Here is a 12,806-nt window from a genome sequence, read left to right as displayed (position 1 = left end):
ACCATAAAAAGCTTACAGCACCTGGTATTCACAGGCGGTCTCCCATCCAAGTACTAACCAGGCCCGGCCCTGCTTAGCTTCCGAGATCGTACGAGATCGGGCGTTTTCAGGGTAGTATGGCCTAAGCTGCCAGGTCAACTGAAAAGATCCTATTTGAAGGTGACACAGGCCAAACTAGACTACAGCAAAAAGTGTCAAACAGCGCCCTCTGCTGTCAGGCAAGAGCAGAAACCATAAAAAGCTTGCAGCACCTGGTATTCACAGGCGGTCTCCCATCCAAGTACAAACCAGGCCCGCCCCTGCTTAGCTTCCGAGATTGGGCGTTTTCAGGGTAGTAGGGCCGAAAGCTGCCAGGACAACTGAAAAGATCTTATTTGAAGGCGACGCAGGCCAAACTAGATCAAGCAAAAAGTGTCAAACAGCGCCCTCTGCTGTCAGGCTAGAGCAGAAACCATAAAAAGCTTACAGCACCTGGTATTCCCAGTCGGTCTCCCATCCAAGTACTAACCAGGCCCGCCCCTGCTTAGCTTCCGAGATCGGACGAGATCGGGCGTTTTCAGGGTAGTATGGCCGTAAGCTGCCAAGTCAACTGAAAAGATCCTATTTGAAGGTGACGCAGGCCAAACTAGACTCCAGCAAAACATGTCAAACAGCGCCCTCTGCTGTCAGGCAAGAGCAGAAACCATGAAAAGCTTACGGCACCTGGTATTCCCAGGCGGTCTCCCATCCAAGTACTAACCAGGCCCGCCCCTGCTTAGCTTCCGAGATCGGACGAGATCGGGCGTTTTCAGGGTAGTATGGCCGTAAGCTGCCACATCAACTGAAAAGATCCTATTTGAAGGCGACGCAGGCCAAACTAGACTCCAGCAAAAAGTGTCAAACAGCGCCCTCTGCTGTCAGGCAAGAGCAGAAACCATAAAAAGCTTACGGCACCTGGTATTCCCAGGCGGTCTCCCATCCAAGTACTAACCAGGCCCGCTCCTGCTTAGCTTCCGAGATCGGACGACATCGGGCGTTTTCAGGGTAGTATGGCCGTAAGCTGCCAGGACAACTGAAAAGATCCTATTTGAAGGCGACGCAGGCCAAACTAGACTCCAGCAAAAAGTGTCAAACAGCGCCCTCTGCTGTCAGGCAAGAGCAGAAACCATAAAAAGCTTACAGCACCTGGTATTCCCAGGCGGTCTCCCATCCAAGTACTAACCAGGCCCACCCCTGCTTAGCTTCCGAGATCGGACGAGATCGGGCGTTTTCAGGGTAGTATGGCCGTAAGCTGCCAGGTCAACTGAAAAGATCTTATTTGAAGGCGACGCAGGCCAAACTAGATCCAGCAAAAAGTGTCAAACAGCGCCCTCTGCTGTCAGGCTAGAGCAGAAACCACAAAAAGCTTACAGCACCTGGTATTCCCAGGCGGTCTCCCATCCAAGTACTAACCAGGCCCGCCCCTGCTTAGCTTCCGAGATCGGACGAGATCGGGCGTTTTCAGGGTAGTATGGCCGCAAGCTGCCAGGACAACTGAAAAGATCTTATTTGAAGGCGACGCAGGCCAAACTAGATCCAGCAAAAAGTGTCAAACAGCGCCCTCTGCTGTCAGGCTAGAGCAGAAACCATAAAAAGCTTACAGCACCTGGTATTCCCAGGCGGTCTCCCATCCAAGTACTAACCAGGCCCGCCCCTGCTTAGCTTCCGAGATCGGACGAGATCGGGCGTTTTCAGGGTAGTATGGCCGTAAGCTGCCAGGTCAACTGAAAAGATCCTATTTGAAGGTGACGCAGGCCAAACTAGACTACAGCAAAAAGTGTCAAACAGCGCCCTCTGCTGTCAGGCAAGAGCAGAAACCATAAAAAGCTTACAGCACCTGGTATTCACAGGCGGTCTCCCATCCAAGTACTAACCAGGCCCGCCCCTGCTTAGCTTCCGAGATCGGGCGTTTTCAGGATAGTATGGCCGTAAGCTGCCAGGACAACTGAAAAGATCCTATTTGAAGAAGACGCAGGCCAAACTAGACTCCAGCAAAAAGTGTCAAACAGCGCCCTCTGCTGTCAGGCAAGAGCAGAAACCATAAAAAGCTTACAGCACCTGGTAATCCCAGGCGGTCTCCCATCCAAGTACTAACCAGGACCGCCCCTGCTTAGCTTCCGAGATCGGACGAGATCGGGCGTTTTCAGGGTAGTATGGCCAAAAGCTGCCAAGGCAACTGAAAAGATCCTATTTGAAGGCGACGCAGGACAAACTAGACTCCAGCAAAACATGTCAAACAGCGCCCTCTGCTGTCAGGCAAGAGCAGAAACCATGAAAAGCTTACAGCACCTGGTATTCTCAGGCGGTCTCCCATCCAAGTACTAACCAGGCCTGCCCCTGCTTAGCTTCCGAGATCGGACGAGATCGGGCGTTTTCAGGGTAGTATGGCCGTAAGCTGCCAGGTCAACTGAAAAGATCCTATTTGAATGTGACGCAGGCCAAACTAGACTACAGCAAAAAGTGTCAAACAGCGCCCTCTGCTGTCAGGCAAGAGCAGAAACCATAAAAAGCTTACAGCACCTGGTATTCACAGGCGGTCTCCCATCCAAGTACTAACCATGCCCGGCCCTGCTTAGCTTCCGAGATCGTACGAGATCGGGCGTTTTCAGGGTAGTATGGCCTAAGCTGCCAGGTCAACTGAAAAGATCCTATTTGAAGGTGACACAGGCCAAACTAGACTACAGCAAAAAGTGTCAAACAGCGCCCTCTGCTGTCAGGCAAGAGCAGAAACCATAAAAAGCTTACAGCACCTGGTATTCACAGGCGGTCTCCCATCCAAGTACTAACCAGGCCCGCCCCTGCTTAGCTTCCGAGATCGGGCTTTTTCAGGGTAGTATGGCCGTAAGCTGCCAGGACAACTGAAAAGATCCTATTTGAAGAAGACGCAGGCCAAACTAGACTCCAGCAAAAAGTGTCAAACAGCGCCCTCTGCTGTCAGGCAAGAGCAGAAACCATAAAAAGCTTACAGCACCTGGTAATCCCAGGCGGTCTCCCATCCAAGTACTAACCAGGACCGCCCCTGCTTAGCTTCCGAGATCGGACGAGATCGGGCGTTTTCAGGGTAGTATGGCCGTAAGCTGCCAGGTCAACTGAAAAGATCCTATTTGAAGGTGACGCAGGCCAAACTAGACTACAGCAAAAAGTGTCAAACAGCGCCCTCTGCTGTCAGGCAAGAGCAGAAACCATAAAAAGCTTACAGCACCTGGTATTCACAGGCGGTCTCCCATCCAAGTACTAACCAGGCCCGGCCCTGCTTAGCTTCCGAGATCGTACGAGATCGGGCGTTTTCAGGGTAGTATGGCCTAAGCTGCCAGGTCAACTGAAAAGATCCTATTTGAAGGTGACACAGGCCAAACTAGACTACAGCAAAAAGTGTCAAACAGCGCCCTCTGCTGTCAGGCAAGAGCAGAAACCATAAAAAGCTTACAGCACCTGGTATTCACAGGCGGTCTCCCATCCAAGTACAAACCAGGCCCGCCCCTGCTTAGCTTCCGAGATTGGGCGTTTTCAGGGTAGTATGGCAGAAAGCTGCCAGGACAACTGAAAAGATCTTATTTGAAGGCGACGCAGGCCAAACTAGATCAAGCAAAAAGTGTCAAACAGCGCCCTCTGCTGTCAGGCTAGAGCAGAAACCATAAAAAGCTTACAGCACCTGGTATTCCCAGGCGGTCTCCCATCCAAGTACTAACCAGGCCCGCCCCTGCTTAGCTTCCGAGATCGGGCGTTTTCAGGGTAGTATGGCCGTAATCTGCCAGGTCAACTGAAAAGATCCTATTTGAAGGTGACGCAGGCCAAACTAGACTCCAGCAAAACATGTCAAACAGCGCCCTCTGCTGTCAGGCAAGAGCAGAAACCATGAAAAGCTTACGGCACCTGGTATTCCCAGGCGGTCTCCCATCCAAGTACTAACCAGGCCCGCCCCTGCTTAGCTTCCGAGATCGGACGAGATCGGGCGTTTTCAGGGTAGTATGGCCGTAAGCTGCCACATCAACTGAAAAGATCCTATTTGAAGGCGACGCAGGCCAAACGAGACTCCAGCAAAAAGTGTCAAACAGCGCCCTCTGCTGTCAGGCAAGAGCAGAAACCATAAAAAGCCTACGGCACCTGGTATTCCCAGGCGGTCTCCCATCCAAGTACTAACCAGGCCCGCCCCTGCTTAGCTTCCGAGATCGGACGAGATCGGGCGTTTTTAGGGTAGTATGGCCGTAAGCTGCCAGGACAACTGAAAAGATCCTATTTGAAGGCGACGCAGGCCAAACTAGACTCCAGCAAAAAGTGTCAAACAGCGCCCTCTGCTGTCAGGCAAGAGCAGAAACCATAAAAAGCTTACAGCACCTGGTATTCCCAGGCGGTCTCCCATCCAAGTACTAACCAGGCCCGCCCCTGCTTAGCTTCCGAGATCGGACGAGATCGGGCGTTTTCAGGGTAGTATGGCCGCAAGCTGCCAGGTCAACTGAAAAGATCTTATTTGAAGGCGACGCAGGCCAAACTAGATCCAGCAAAAAGTGTCAAACAGCGCCCTCTGCTGTCAGGCTAGAGCAGAAACCACAAAAAGCTTACAGCACCTGGTATTCCCAGGCGGTCTCCCATCCAAGTACTAACCAGGCCCGCCCCTGCTTAGCTTCCGAGATCGGACGAGATCGGGCGTTTTCAGGGTAGTATGGCCGTAAGCTGCCAGGACAACTGAAAAGATCTTATTTGAAGGCGACGCAGGCCAAACTAGATCCAGCAAAAAGTGTCAAACAGCGCCCTCTGCTGTCAGGCTAGAGCAGAAACCATAAAAAGCTTACAGCACCTGGTATTCCCAGGCGGTCTCCCATCCAAGTACTAACCAGGCCCGCCCCTGCTTAGCTTCCGAGATCGGACGAGATCGGGCGTTTTCAGGGTAGTATGGCCGTAAGCTGCCAGGTCAACTGAAAAGATCCTATTTGAAGGTGACGCAGGCCAAACTAGACTACAGCAAAAAGTGTCAAACAGCGCCCTCTGCTGTCAGGCAAGAGCAGAAACCATAAAAAGCTTACAGCACCTGGTATTCACAGGCGGTCTCCCATCCAAGTACTAACCAGGCCCGCCCCTGCTTAGCTTCCGAGATCGGGCGTTTTCAGGATAGTATGGCCGTAACCTGCCAGGACAACTGAAAAGATCCTATTTGAAGAAGACGCAGGCCAAACTAGACTCCAGCAAAAAGTGTCAAACAGCGCCCTCTGCTGTCAGGCAAGAGCAGAAACCATAAAAAGCTTACAGCACCTGGTAATCCCAGGCGGTCTCCCATCCAAGTACTAACCAGGACCGCCCCTGCTTAGCTTCCGAGATCGGACGAGATCGGGCGTTTTCAGGGTAGTATGGCCAAAAGCTGCCAAGGCGACTGAAAAGATCCTATTTGAAGGCGACGCAGGACAAACTAGACTCCAGCAAAACATGTCAAACAGCGCCCTCTGCTGTCAGGCAAGAGCAGAAACCATGAAAAGCTTACAGCACCTGGTATTCCCAGGCGGTCTCCCATCCAAGTACTAACCAGGCCTGCCCCTGCTTAGCTTCCGAGATCGGACGAGATCGGGCGTTTTCAGGGTAGTATGGCCGTAAGCTGCCAGGTCAACTGAAAAGATCCTATTTGAAGGTGACGCAGGCCAAACTAGACTACAGCAAAAAGTGTCAAACAGCGCCCTCTGCTGTCAGGCAAGAGCAGAAACCATAAAAAGCTTACAGCACCTGGTATTCACAGGCGGTCTCCCATCCAAGTACTAACCAGGCCCGCCCCTGCTTAGCTTCCGAGATCGGGCGTTTTCAGGGTAGTATGGCCGTAAGCTGCCAGGACAACTGAAAAGATCTTATTTGAAGGCGACGCAGGCCAAACTAGATCAAGCAAAAAGTGTCAAACAGCGCCCTCTGCTGTCAGGCTAGAGCAGAAACCATAAAAAGCTTACAGCACCTGGTATTCCCAGGCGGTCTCCCATCCAAGTACTAACCAGGCCCGCCCCTGCTTAGCTTCCGAGATCGGACGAGATCGGGCGTTTTCAGGGTAGTATAGCCGTAAGCTGCCAGGTCAACTGAAAAGATCCTATTTGAAGGTGACGCAGGCCAAACTAGACTCCAGCAAAACATGTCAAACAGCGCCCTCTGCTGTCAGGCAAGAGCAGAAACCATGAAAAGCTTACAGCACCTGGTATTCCCAGGCGGTCTCCCATCCAAGTACTAACCAGTCCCGCCCCTGCTTAGCTTCCGAGATCGGACGAGATCGGGCGTTTTCAGGGTAGTATGGCCGTAAGCTGCCAGGGCAACTGAAAAGATCCTATTTGAAGAAGACGCAGGCCAAACTAGACTCCAGCAAAAAGTGTCAAACAGCGCCCTCTGCTGTCAGGCAAGAGCAGAAACCATGAAAAGCTTACAGCACCTGGTATTCCCAGGCGGTCTCCCATCCAAGTACTAACCAGGCCCGCCCCTGCTTAGCTTCCGAGATCGGACGAGATCAGGCGTTTTCAGGGTGGTATGGCCGTAAGCTGCCAGGACAACTGAAAAGATCTTATTTGAAGGCGACGCAGGCCAATTTAGATCCAGCAAAAAGTGTCAAACAGCGCCCTCTGCTGTCAGGCTAGAGCAGAAACCATAAAAAGCTTACAGCACCTGGTATTCCCAGGCGGTCTCCCATCCAAGTACTAACCAGGCCCTCCCCTGCTTAGCTTCCGAGATCAGGCGTTTTCAGGGTAGTGTGGCCGTAAGCTGCCAGGGCAACTGTAAAGATCCTATTTGAAGGCGACGCAGGCCAAACTAGACTACAGCAAAAAGTGTCAAACAGCGCCCTCTGCTGTCAGGCAAGAGCAGAAACCATAAAAAGCTTACAGCACCTGGTATTCACAGGCGGTCTCCCATCCAAGTACTAACCAGGCCCGGCCCTGCTTAGCTTCCGAGATCGTACGAGATCGGGCGTTTTCAGGGTAGTATGGCCTAAGCTGCCAGGTCAACTGAAAAGATCCTATTTGAAGGTGACACAGGCCAAACTAGACTACAGCAAAAAGTGTCAAACAGCGCCCTCTGCTGTCAGGCAAGAGCAGAAACCATAAAAAGCTTGCAGCACCTGGTATTCACAGGCGGTCTCCCATCCAAGTACAAACCAGGCCCGCCCCTGCTTAGCTTCCAAGATTGGGCGTTTTCAGGGTAGTATGGCCGAAAGCTGCCAGGACAACTGAAAAGATCTTATTTGAAGGCGACGCAGGCCAAACTAGATCAAGCAAAAAGTGTCAAACAGCGCCCTCTGCTGTCAGGCTAGAGCAGAAACCATAAAAAGCTTACAGCACCTGGTATTCCCAGTCGGTCTCCCATCCAAGTACTAATCAGGCCCGCCCCTGCTTAGCTTCCGAGATCGGACGAGATCGGGCGTTTTCAGGGTAGTATGGCCGTAAGCTGCCAGGTCAACTGAAAAGATCCTATTTGAAGGTGACGCAGGCCAAACTAGACTCCAGCAAAACATGTCAAACAGCGCCCTCTGCTGTCAGGCAAGAGCAGAAACCATGAAAAGCTTACGGCACCTGGTATTCCCAGGCGGTCTCCCATCCAAGTACTAACCAGGCCCGCCCCTGCTTAGCTTCCGAGATCGGACGAGATCGGGCGTTTTCAGGGTAGTATGGCCGTAAGCTGCCACATCAACTGAAAAGATCCTATTTGAAGGCGACGCAGGCCAAACTAGACTATAGCAAAAAGTGTCAAACAGCGCCCTCTGCTGTCAGGCAAGAGCAGAAACCATAAAAAGCTTACGGCACCTGGTATTCCCAGGCGGTCTCCCATCCAAGTACTAACCAGGCCCGCTCCTGCTTAGCTTCCGAGATCGGACGACATCGGGCGTTTTCAGGGTAGTATGGCCGTAAGCTGCCAGGACAACTGAAAAGATCCTATTTGAAGGCGACGCAGGCCAAACTAGATCCAGCAAAAAGTGTCAAACAGCGCCCTCTGCTGTCAGGCTAGAGCAGAAACCACAAAAAGCTTACAGCACCTGGTATTCCCAGGCGGTCTCCCATCCAAGTACTAACCAGGCCCGCCCCTGCTTAGCTTCCGAGATCGGACGAGATCGGGCGTTTTCAGGGTAGTATGGCCGTAAGCTGCCAGGACAACTGAAAAGATCTTATTTGAAGGCGACGCAGGCCAAACTAGATCCAGCAAAAAGTGTCAAACAGCGCCCTCTGCTGTCAGGCTAGAGCAGAAACCATAAAAAGCTTACAGCACCTGGTATTCCCAGGCGGTCTCCCATCCAAGTACTAACCAGGCCCGCCCCTGCTTAGCTTCCGAGATCGGACGAGATCGGGCGTTTTCAGGGTAGTATGGCCGTAAGCTGCCAGGTCAACTGAAAAGATCCTATTTGAAGGTGACGCAGGCCAAACTAGACTACAGCAAAAAGTGTCAAACAGCGCCCTCTGCTGTCAGGCAAGAGCAGAAACCATAAAAAGCTTACAGCACCTGGTATTCACAGGCGGTCTCCCATCCAAGTACTAACCAGGCCCGCCCCTGCTTAGCTTCCGAGATCGGGCGTTTTCAGGATAGTATGGCCGTAACCTGCCAGGACAACTGAAAAGATCCTATTTGAAGAAGACGCAGGCCAAACTAGACTCCAGCAAAAAGTGTCAAACAGCGCCCTCTGCTGTCAGGCAAGAGCAGAAACCATAAAAAGCTTACAGCACCTGGTAATCCCAGGCGGTCTCCCATCCAAGTACTAACCAGGACCGCCCCTGCTTAGCTTCCGAGATCGGACGAGATCGGGCGTTTTCAGGGTAGTATGGCCAAAAGCTGCCAAGGCGACTGAAAAGATCCTATTTGAAGGCGACGCAGGACAAACTAGACTCCAGCAAAACATGTCAAACAGCGCCCTCTGCTGTCAGGCAAGAGCAGAAACCATGAAAAGCTTACAGCACCTGGTATTCCCAGGCGGTCTCCCATCCAAGTACTAACCAGGCCTGCCCCTGCTTAGCTTCCGAGATCGGACGAGATCGGGCGTTTTCAGGGTAGTATGGCCGTAAGCTGCCAGGTCAACTGAAAAGATCCTATTTGAAGGTGACGCAGGCCAAACTAGACTACAGCAAAAAGTGTCAAACAGCGCCCTCTGCTGTCAGGCAAGAGCAGAAACCATAAAAAGCTTACAGCACCTGGTATTCACAGGCGGTCTCCCATCCAAGTACTAACCAGGCCCGGCCCTGCTTAGCTTCCGAGATCGTACGAGATCGGGCGTTTTCAGGGTAGTATGGCCTAAGCTGCCAGGTCAACTGAAAAGATCCTATTTGAAGGTGACACAGGCCAAACTAGACTACAGCAAAAAGTGTCAAACAGCGCCCTCTGCTGTCAGGCAAGAGCAGAAACCATAAAAAGCTTACAGCACCTGGTATTCACAGGCGGTCTCCCATCCAAGTACTAACCAGGCCCGCCCCTGCTTAGCTTCCGAGATCGGGCGTTTTCAGGGTAGTATGGCCGTAAGCTGCCAGGACAACTGAAAAGATCTTATTTGAAGGCGACGCAGGCCAAACTAGATCAAGCAAAAAGTGTCAAACAGCGCCCTCTGCTGTCAGGCTAGAGCAGAAACCATAAAAAGCTTACAGCACCTGGTATTCCCAGGCGGTCTCCCATCCAAGTACTAACCAGGCCCGCCCCTGCTTAGCTTCCGAGATCGGACGAGATCGGGCGTTTTCAGGGTAGTATAGCCGTAAGCTGCCAGGTCAACTGAAAAGATCCTATTTGAAGGTGACGCAGGCCAAACTAGACTCCAGCAAAACATGTCAAACAGCGCCCTCTGCTGTCAGGCAAGAGCAGAAACCATGAAAAGCTTACAGCACCTGGTATTCCCAGGCGGTCTCCCATCCAAGTACTAACCAGTCCCGCCCCTGCTTAGCTTCCGAGATCGGACGAGATCGGGCGTTTTCAGGGTAGTATGGCCGTAAGCTGCCACATCAACTGAAAAGATCCTATTTGAAGGCGACGCAGGCCAAACTAGACTATAGCAAAAAGTGTCAAACAGCGCCCTCTGCTGTCAGGCAAGAGCAGAAACCATAAAAAGCTTACGGCACCTGGTATTCCCAGGCGGTCTCCCATCCAAGTACTAACCAGGCCCGCTCCTGCTTAGCTTCCGAGATCGGACGACATCGGGCGTTTTCAGGGTAGTATGGCCGTAAGCTGCCAGGACAACTGAAAAGATCCTATTTGAAGGCGACGCAGGCCAAACTAGATCCAGCAAAAAGTGTCAAACAGCGCCCTCTGCTGTCAGGCTAGAGCAGAAACCACAAAAAGCTTACAGCACCTGGTATTCCCAGGCGGTCTCCCATCCAAGTACTAACCAGGCCCGCCCCTGCTTAGCTTCCGAGATCGGACGAGATCGGGCGTTTTCAGGGTAGTATGGCCGTAAGCTGCCAGGACAACTGAAAAGATCTTATTTGAAGGCGACGCAGGCCAAACTAGATCCAGCAAAAAGTGTCAAACAGCGCCCTCTGCTGTCAGGCTAGAGCAGAAACCATAAAAAGCTTACAGCACCTGGTATTCCCAGGCGGTCTCCCATCCAAGTACTAACCAGGCCCGCCCCTGCTTAGCTTCCGAGATCGGACGAGATCGGGCGTTTTCAGGGTAGTATGGCCGTAAGCTGCCAGGTCAACTGAAAAGATCCTATTTGAAGGTGACGCAGGCCAAACTAGACTACAGCAAAAAGTGTCAAACAGCGCCCTCTGCTGTCAGGCAAGAGCAGAAACCATAAAAAGCTTACAGCACCTGGTATTCACAGGCGGTCTCCCATCCAAGTACTAACCAGGCCCGCCCCTGCTTAGCTTCCGAGATCGGGCGTTTTCAGGATAGTATGGCCGTAACCTGCCAGGACAACTGAAAAGATCCTATTTGAAGAAGACGCAGGCCAAACTAGACTCCAGCAAAAAGTGTCAAACAGCGCCCTCTGCTGTCAGGCAAGAGCAGAAACCATAAAAAGCTTACAGCACCTGGTAATCCCAGGCGGTCTCCCATCCAAGTACTAACCAGGACCGCCCCTGCTTAGCTTCCGAGATCGGACGAGATCGGGCGTTTTCAGGGTAGTATGGCCAAAAGCTGCCAAGGCGACTGAAAAGATCCTATTTGAAGGCGACGCAGGACAAACTAGACTCCAGCAAAACATGTCAAACAGCGCCCTCTGCTGTCAGGCAAGAGCAGAAACCATGAAAAGCTTACAGCACCTGGTATTCCCAGGCGGTCTCCCATCCAAGTACTAACCAGGCCTGCCCCTGCTTAGCTTCCGAGATCGGACGAGATCGGGCGTTTTCAGGGTAGTATGGCCGTAAGCTGCCAGGTCAACTGAAAAGATCCTATTTGAAGGTGACGCAGGCCAAACTAGACTACAGCAAAAAGTGTCAAACAGCGCCCTCTGCTGTCAGGCAAGAGCAGAAACCATAAAAAGCTTACAGCACCTGGTATTCACAGGCGGTCTCCCATCCAAGTACTAACCAGGCCCGGCCCTGCTTAGCTTCCGAGATCGTACGAGATCGGGCGTTTTCAGGGTAGTATGGCCTAAGCTGCCAGGTCAACTGAAAAGATCCTATTTGAAGGTGACACAGGCCAAACTAGACTACAGCAAAAAGTGTCAAACAGCGCCCTCTGCTGTCAGGCAAGAGCAGAAACCATAAAAAGCTTACAGCACCTGGTATTCACAGGCGGTCTCCCATCCAAGTACTAACCAGGCCCGCCCCTGCTTAGCTTCCGAGATCGGGCGTTTTCAGGGTAGTATGGCCGTAAGCTGCCAGGACAACTGAAAAGATCTTATTTGAAGGCGACGCAGGCCAAACTAGATCAAGCAAAAAGTGTCAAACAGCGCCCTCTGCTGTCAGGCTAGAGCAGAAACCATAAAAAGCTTACAGCACCTGGTATTCCCAGGCGGTCTCCCATCCAAGTACTAACCAGGCCCGCCCCTGCTTAGCTTCCGAGATCGGACGAGATCGGGCGTTTTCAGGGTAGTATAGCCGTAAGCTGCCAGGTCAACTGAAAAGATCCTATTTGAAGGTGACGCAGGCCAAACTAGACTCCAGCAAAACATGTCAAACAGCGCCCTCTGCTGTCAGGCAAGAGCAGAAACCATGAAAAGCTTACAGCACCTGGTATTCCCAGGCGGTCTCCCATCCAAGTACTAACCAGTCCCGCCCCTGCTTAGCTTCCGAGATCGGACGAGATCGGGCGTTTTCAGGGTAGTATGGCCGTAAGCTGCCAGGGCAACTGAAAAGATCCTATTTGAAGAAGACGCAGGCCAAACTAGACTCCAGCAAAAAGTGTCAAACAGCGCCCTCTGCTGTCAGGCAAGAGCAGAAACCATGAAAAGCTTACAGCACCTGGTATTCCCAGGCGGTCTCCCATCCAAGTACTAACCAGGCCCGCCCCTGCTTAGCTTCCGAGATCGGACGAGATCAGGCGTTTTCAGGGTGGTATGGCCGTAAGCTGCCAGGACAACTGAAAAGATCTTATTTGAAGGCGACGCAGGCCAATTTAGATCCAGCAAAAAGTGTCAAACAGCGCCCTCTGCTGTCAGGCTAGAGCAGAAACCATAAAAAGCTTACAGCACCTGGTATTCCCAGGCGGTCTCCCATCCAAGTACTAACCAGGCCCTCCCCTGCTTAGCTTCCGAGATCAGGCGTTTTCAGGGTAGTGTGGCCGTAAGCTGCCAGGGCAACTGTAAAGATCCTATTTGAAGGCGACGCAGGCCAAACTAGACTACAGCAAAAAGTGTCAAACAGCGCCCTCTGCTGTCAGGCAAGAGCAGAAACCATAAAAAGCTTACAGCACCTGGTATTCAC

The 12,806-nt window shown here is 52.1% G+C and overlaps 42 non-coding genes and 15 pseudogenes across 42 annotated transcripts in view; all 57 read right to left on the bottom strand.

Moving 5' to 3' along the window:
• Nucleotides 1-9: 9 nt before the first annotated feature.
• LOC131119193 (5S ribosomal RNA) lies at nucleotides 10-127 on the bottom strand. The gene has a single exon (XR_009126320.1). It is a non-coding gene; the product is annotated as a 5S ribosomal RNA (ribosomal RNA).
• A 112-nt stretch (nucleotides 128-239) lies between these two features.
• Nucleotides 240-348, bottom strand: LOC131114265 (5S ribosomal RNA; annotated as a pseudogene).
• Nucleotides 349-459: 111 nt separating this feature from the next.
• On the bottom strand, nucleotides 460-578 carry LOC131115734 (5S ribosomal RNA). Its single transcript, XR_009123006.1, has one exon. It is a non-coding gene; the product is annotated as a 5S ribosomal RNA (ribosomal RNA).
• A 112-nt stretch (nucleotides 579-690) lies between these two features.
• On the bottom strand, nucleotides 691-809 carry LOC131117889 (5S ribosomal RNA). The gene has a single exon (XR_009125092.1). It is a non-coding gene; the product is annotated as a 5S ribosomal RNA (ribosomal RNA).
• A 112-nt stretch (nucleotides 810-921) lies between these two features.
• Nucleotides 922-1,040, bottom strand: LOC131118491 (5S ribosomal RNA). Its single transcript, XR_009125672.1, has one exon. It is a non-coding gene; the product is annotated as a 5S ribosomal RNA (ribosomal RNA).
• Nucleotides 1,041-1,152: 112 nt separating this feature from the next.
• LOC131115862 (5S ribosomal RNA) lies at nucleotides 1,153-1,271 on the bottom strand. The gene has a single exon (XR_009123131.1). It is a non-coding gene; the product is annotated as a 5S ribosomal RNA (ribosomal RNA).
• A 111-nt stretch (nucleotides 1,272-1,382) lies between these two features.
• Nucleotides 1,383-1,501, bottom strand: LOC131115573 (5S ribosomal RNA). The gene has a single exon (XR_009122851.1). It is a non-coding gene; the product is annotated as a 5S ribosomal RNA (ribosomal RNA).
• Nucleotides 1,502-1,612: 111 nt separating this feature from the next.
• LOC131114940 (5S ribosomal RNA) lies at nucleotides 1,613-1,731 on the bottom strand. The gene has a single exon (XR_009122236.1). It is a non-coding gene; the product is annotated as a 5S ribosomal RNA (ribosomal RNA).
• A 112-nt stretch (nucleotides 1,732-1,843) lies between these two features.
• On the bottom strand, nucleotides 1,844-1,952 carry LOC131112919 (5S ribosomal RNA; annotated as a pseudogene).
• A 112-nt stretch (nucleotides 1,953-2,064) lies between these two features.
• Nucleotides 2,065-2,183, bottom strand: LOC131118978 (5S ribosomal RNA). Its single transcript, XR_009126117.1, has one exon. It is a non-coding gene; the product is annotated as a 5S ribosomal RNA (ribosomal RNA).
• A 112-nt stretch (nucleotides 2,184-2,295) lies between these two features.
• LOC131118626 (5S ribosomal RNA) lies at nucleotides 2,296-2,414 on the bottom strand. The gene has a single exon (XR_009125786.1). It is a non-coding gene; the product is annotated as a 5S ribosomal RNA (ribosomal RNA).
• A 112-nt stretch (nucleotides 2,415-2,526) lies between these two features.
• Nucleotides 2,527-2,644, bottom strand: LOC131112161 (5S ribosomal RNA; annotated as a pseudogene).
• A 112-nt stretch (nucleotides 2,645-2,756) lies between these two features.
• LOC131113701 (5S ribosomal RNA) lies at nucleotides 2,757-2,865 on the bottom strand (annotated as a pseudogene).
• A 112-nt stretch (nucleotides 2,866-2,977) lies between these two features.
• On the bottom strand, nucleotides 2,978-3,096 carry LOC131118288 (5S ribosomal RNA). The gene has a single exon (XR_009125453.1). It is a non-coding gene; the product is annotated as a 5S ribosomal RNA (ribosomal RNA).
• Nucleotides 3,097-3,208: 112 nt separating this feature from the next.
• On the bottom strand, nucleotides 3,209-3,326 carry LOC131119192 (5S ribosomal RNA). The gene has a single exon (XR_009126319.1). It is a non-coding gene; the product is annotated as a 5S ribosomal RNA (ribosomal RNA).
• A 112-nt stretch (nucleotides 3,327-3,438) lies between these two features.
• On the bottom strand, nucleotides 3,439-3,547 carry LOC131114239 (5S ribosomal RNA; annotated as a pseudogene).
• A 111-nt stretch (nucleotides 3,548-3,658) lies between these two features.
• On the bottom strand, nucleotides 3,659-3,767 carry LOC131112634 (5S ribosomal RNA; annotated as a pseudogene).
• A 112-nt stretch (nucleotides 3,768-3,879) lies between these two features.
• On the bottom strand, nucleotides 3,880-3,998 carry LOC131117878 (5S ribosomal RNA). The gene has a single exon (XR_009125081.1). It is a non-coding gene; the product is annotated as a 5S ribosomal RNA (ribosomal RNA).
• A 112-nt stretch (nucleotides 3,999-4,110) lies between these two features.
• LOC131116505 (5S ribosomal RNA) lies at nucleotides 4,111-4,229 on the bottom strand. The gene has a single exon (XR_009123751.1). It is a non-coding gene; the product is annotated as a 5S ribosomal RNA (ribosomal RNA).
• Nucleotides 4,230-4,341: 112 nt separating this feature from the next.
• Nucleotides 4,342-4,460, bottom strand: LOC131115572 (5S ribosomal RNA). The gene has a single exon (XR_009122850.1). It is a non-coding gene; the product is annotated as a 5S ribosomal RNA (ribosomal RNA).
• Nucleotides 4,461-4,571: 111 nt separating this feature from the next.
• Nucleotides 4,572-4,690, bottom strand: LOC131114939 (5S ribosomal RNA). The gene has a single exon (XR_009122235.1). It is a non-coding gene; the product is annotated as a 5S ribosomal RNA (ribosomal RNA).
• Nucleotides 4,691-4,801: 111 nt separating this feature from the next.
• On the bottom strand, nucleotides 4,802-4,920 carry LOC131114938 (5S ribosomal RNA). Its single transcript, XR_009122234.1, has one exon. It is a non-coding gene; the product is annotated as a 5S ribosomal RNA (ribosomal RNA).
• Nucleotides 4,921-5,032: 112 nt separating this feature from the next.
• LOC131113867 (5S ribosomal RNA) lies at nucleotides 5,033-5,141 on the bottom strand (annotated as a pseudogene).
• Nucleotides 5,142-5,253: 112 nt separating this feature from the next.
• On the bottom strand, nucleotides 5,254-5,372 carry LOC131118977 (5S ribosomal RNA). The gene has a single exon (XR_009126116.1). It is a non-coding gene; the product is annotated as a 5S ribosomal RNA (ribosomal RNA).
• A 112-nt stretch (nucleotides 5,373-5,484) lies between these two features.
• Nucleotides 5,485-5,603, bottom strand: LOC131115272 (5S ribosomal RNA). The gene has a single exon (XR_009122555.1). It is a non-coding gene; the product is annotated as a 5S ribosomal RNA (ribosomal RNA).
• Nucleotides 5,604-5,715: 112 nt separating this feature from the next.
• Nucleotides 5,716-5,824, bottom strand: LOC131112328 (5S ribosomal RNA; annotated as a pseudogene).
• Nucleotides 5,825-5,935: 111 nt separating this feature from the next.
• Nucleotides 5,936-6,054, bottom strand: LOC131115533 (5S ribosomal RNA). Its single transcript, XR_009122812.1, has one exon. It is a non-coding gene; the product is annotated as a 5S ribosomal RNA (ribosomal RNA).
• Nucleotides 6,055-6,166: 112 nt separating this feature from the next.
• On the bottom strand, nucleotides 6,167-6,285 carry LOC131117208 (5S ribosomal RNA). The gene has a single exon (XR_009124433.1). It is a non-coding gene; the product is annotated as a 5S ribosomal RNA (ribosomal RNA).
• Nucleotides 6,286-6,397: 112 nt separating this feature from the next.
• LOC131113918 (5S ribosomal RNA) lies at nucleotides 6,398-6,516 on the bottom strand. The gene has a single exon (XR_009121547.1). It is a non-coding gene; the product is annotated as a 5S ribosomal RNA (ribosomal RNA).
• Nucleotides 6,517-6,627: 111 nt separating this feature from the next.
• On the bottom strand, nucleotides 6,628-6,736 carry LOC131112850 (5S ribosomal RNA; annotated as a pseudogene).
• Nucleotides 6,737-6,848: 112 nt separating this feature from the next.
• Nucleotides 6,849-6,966, bottom strand: LOC131119190 (5S ribosomal RNA). The gene has a single exon (XR_009126317.1). It is a non-coding gene; the product is annotated as a 5S ribosomal RNA (ribosomal RNA).
• Nucleotides 6,967-7,078: 112 nt separating this feature from the next.
• Nucleotides 7,079-7,187, bottom strand: LOC131114016 (5S ribosomal RNA; annotated as a pseudogene).
• Nucleotides 7,188-7,298: 111 nt separating this feature from the next.
• Nucleotides 7,299-7,417, bottom strand: LOC131116153 (5S ribosomal RNA). The gene has a single exon (XR_009123413.1). It is a non-coding gene; the product is annotated as a 5S ribosomal RNA (ribosomal RNA).
• Nucleotides 7,418-7,529: 112 nt separating this feature from the next.
• LOC131117865 (5S ribosomal RNA) lies at nucleotides 7,530-7,648 on the bottom strand. The gene has a single exon (XR_009125069.1). It is a non-coding gene; the product is annotated as a 5S ribosomal RNA (ribosomal RNA).
• A 112-nt stretch (nucleotides 7,649-7,760) lies between these two features.
• On the bottom strand, nucleotides 7,761-7,879 carry LOC131118490 (5S ribosomal RNA). The gene has a single exon (XR_009125671.1). It is a non-coding gene; the product is annotated as a 5S ribosomal RNA (ribosomal RNA).
• A 111-nt stretch (nucleotides 7,880-7,990) lies between these two features.
• LOC131114937 (5S ribosomal RNA) lies at nucleotides 7,991-8,109 on the bottom strand. Its single transcript, XR_009122233.1, has one exon. It is a non-coding gene; the product is annotated as a 5S ribosomal RNA (ribosomal RNA).
• A 111-nt stretch (nucleotides 8,110-8,220) lies between these two features.
• On the bottom strand, nucleotides 8,221-8,339 carry LOC131114936 (5S ribosomal RNA). Its single transcript, XR_009122232.1, has one exon. It is a non-coding gene; the product is annotated as a 5S ribosomal RNA (ribosomal RNA).
• A 112-nt stretch (nucleotides 8,340-8,451) lies between these two features.
• On the bottom strand, nucleotides 8,452-8,560 carry LOC131113866 (5S ribosomal RNA; annotated as a pseudogene).
• A 112-nt stretch (nucleotides 8,561-8,672) lies between these two features.
• On the bottom strand, nucleotides 8,673-8,791 carry LOC131118976 (5S ribosomal RNA). The gene has a single exon (XR_009126115.1). It is a non-coding gene; the product is annotated as a 5S ribosomal RNA (ribosomal RNA).
• A 112-nt stretch (nucleotides 8,792-8,903) lies between these two features.
• LOC131115260 (5S ribosomal RNA) lies at nucleotides 8,904-9,022 on the bottom strand. Its single transcript, XR_009122544.1, has one exon. It is a non-coding gene; the product is annotated as a 5S ribosomal RNA (ribosomal RNA).
• A 112-nt stretch (nucleotides 9,023-9,134) lies between these two features.
• LOC131119189 (5S ribosomal RNA) lies at nucleotides 9,135-9,252 on the bottom strand. The gene has a single exon (XR_009126316.1). It is a non-coding gene; the product is annotated as a 5S ribosomal RNA (ribosomal RNA).
• A 112-nt stretch (nucleotides 9,253-9,364) lies between these two features.
• LOC131112326 (5S ribosomal RNA) lies at nucleotides 9,365-9,473 on the bottom strand (annotated as a pseudogene).
• Nucleotides 9,474-9,584: 111 nt separating this feature from the next.
• Nucleotides 9,585-9,703, bottom strand: LOC131115532 (5S ribosomal RNA). Its single transcript, XR_009122811.1, has one exon. It is a non-coding gene; the product is annotated as a 5S ribosomal RNA (ribosomal RNA).
• A 112-nt stretch (nucleotides 9,704-9,815) lies between these two features.
• LOC131117207 (5S ribosomal RNA) lies at nucleotides 9,816-9,934 on the bottom strand. The gene has a single exon (XR_009124432.1). It is a non-coding gene; the product is annotated as a 5S ribosomal RNA (ribosomal RNA).
• Nucleotides 9,935-10,046: 112 nt separating this feature from the next.
• Nucleotides 10,047-10,165, bottom strand: LOC131118489 (5S ribosomal RNA). Its single transcript, XR_009125670.1, has one exon. It is a non-coding gene; the product is annotated as a 5S ribosomal RNA (ribosomal RNA).
• Nucleotides 10,166-10,276: 111 nt separating this feature from the next.
• On the bottom strand, nucleotides 10,277-10,395 carry LOC131114934 (5S ribosomal RNA). The gene has a single exon (XR_009122230.1). It is a non-coding gene; the product is annotated as a 5S ribosomal RNA (ribosomal RNA).
• Nucleotides 10,396-10,506: 111 nt separating this feature from the next.
• LOC131114933 (5S ribosomal RNA) lies at nucleotides 10,507-10,625 on the bottom strand. The gene has a single exon (XR_009122229.1). It is a non-coding gene; the product is annotated as a 5S ribosomal RNA (ribosomal RNA).
• A 112-nt stretch (nucleotides 10,626-10,737) lies between these two features.
• Nucleotides 10,738-10,846, bottom strand: LOC131113865 (5S ribosomal RNA; annotated as a pseudogene).
• A 112-nt stretch (nucleotides 10,847-10,958) lies between these two features.
• On the bottom strand, nucleotides 10,959-11,077 carry LOC131118975 (5S ribosomal RNA). The gene has a single exon (XR_009126114.1). It is a non-coding gene; the product is annotated as a 5S ribosomal RNA (ribosomal RNA).
• A 112-nt stretch (nucleotides 11,078-11,189) lies between these two features.
• LOC131115249 (5S ribosomal RNA) lies at nucleotides 11,190-11,308 on the bottom strand. The gene has a single exon (XR_009122533.1). It is a non-coding gene; the product is annotated as a 5S ribosomal RNA (ribosomal RNA).
• A 112-nt stretch (nucleotides 11,309-11,420) lies between these two features.
• On the bottom strand, nucleotides 11,421-11,538 carry LOC131119188 (5S ribosomal RNA). Its single transcript, XR_009126315.1, has one exon. It is a non-coding gene; the product is annotated as a 5S ribosomal RNA (ribosomal RNA).
• A 112-nt stretch (nucleotides 11,539-11,650) lies between these two features.
• On the bottom strand, nucleotides 11,651-11,759 carry LOC131112325 (5S ribosomal RNA; annotated as a pseudogene).
• Nucleotides 11,760-11,870: 111 nt separating this feature from the next.
• LOC131115531 (5S ribosomal RNA) lies at nucleotides 11,871-11,989 on the bottom strand. The gene has a single exon (XR_009122810.1). It is a non-coding gene; the product is annotated as a 5S ribosomal RNA (ribosomal RNA).
• A 112-nt stretch (nucleotides 11,990-12,101) lies between these two features.
• On the bottom strand, nucleotides 12,102-12,220 carry LOC131117206 (5S ribosomal RNA). The gene has a single exon (XR_009124431.1). It is a non-coding gene; the product is annotated as a 5S ribosomal RNA (ribosomal RNA).
• A 112-nt stretch (nucleotides 12,221-12,332) lies between these two features.
• Nucleotides 12,333-12,451, bottom strand: LOC131113907 (5S ribosomal RNA). Its single transcript, XR_009121546.1, has one exon. It is a non-coding gene; the product is annotated as a 5S ribosomal RNA (ribosomal RNA).
• A 111-nt stretch (nucleotides 12,452-12,562) lies between these two features.
• LOC131112849 (5S ribosomal RNA) lies at nucleotides 12,563-12,671 on the bottom strand (annotated as a pseudogene).
• A 112-nt stretch (nucleotides 12,672-12,783) lies between these two features.
• LOC131119187 (5S ribosomal RNA) overlaps nucleotides 12,784-12,806 on the bottom strand; it is a 118-nt gene continuing 95 nt past the window's right edge. Inside the window, exon 1 of the ribosomal RNA XR_009126314.1 lies at nucleotides 12,784-12,806. This exon is cut by the window's right edge and continues 95 nt beyond it. This is a non-coding gene — a ribosomal RNA (5S ribosomal RNA).

The sequence above is a fragment of the Doryrhamphus excisus genome, unplaced genomic scaffold (assembly GCF_030265055.1).
Source record: "Doryrhamphus excisus isolate RoL2022-K1 unplaced genomic scaffold, RoL_Dexc_1.0 HiC_scaffold_25, whole genome shotgun sequence".
NCBI lineage: Eukaryota > Metazoa > Chordata > Actinopteri > Syngnathiformes > Syngnathidae > Doryrhamphus > Doryrhamphus excisus.
The sequence above is the reverse complement of the archived record's forward strand: the minus strand, read 5'-3'. Positions and strand labels throughout refer to the sequence as shown.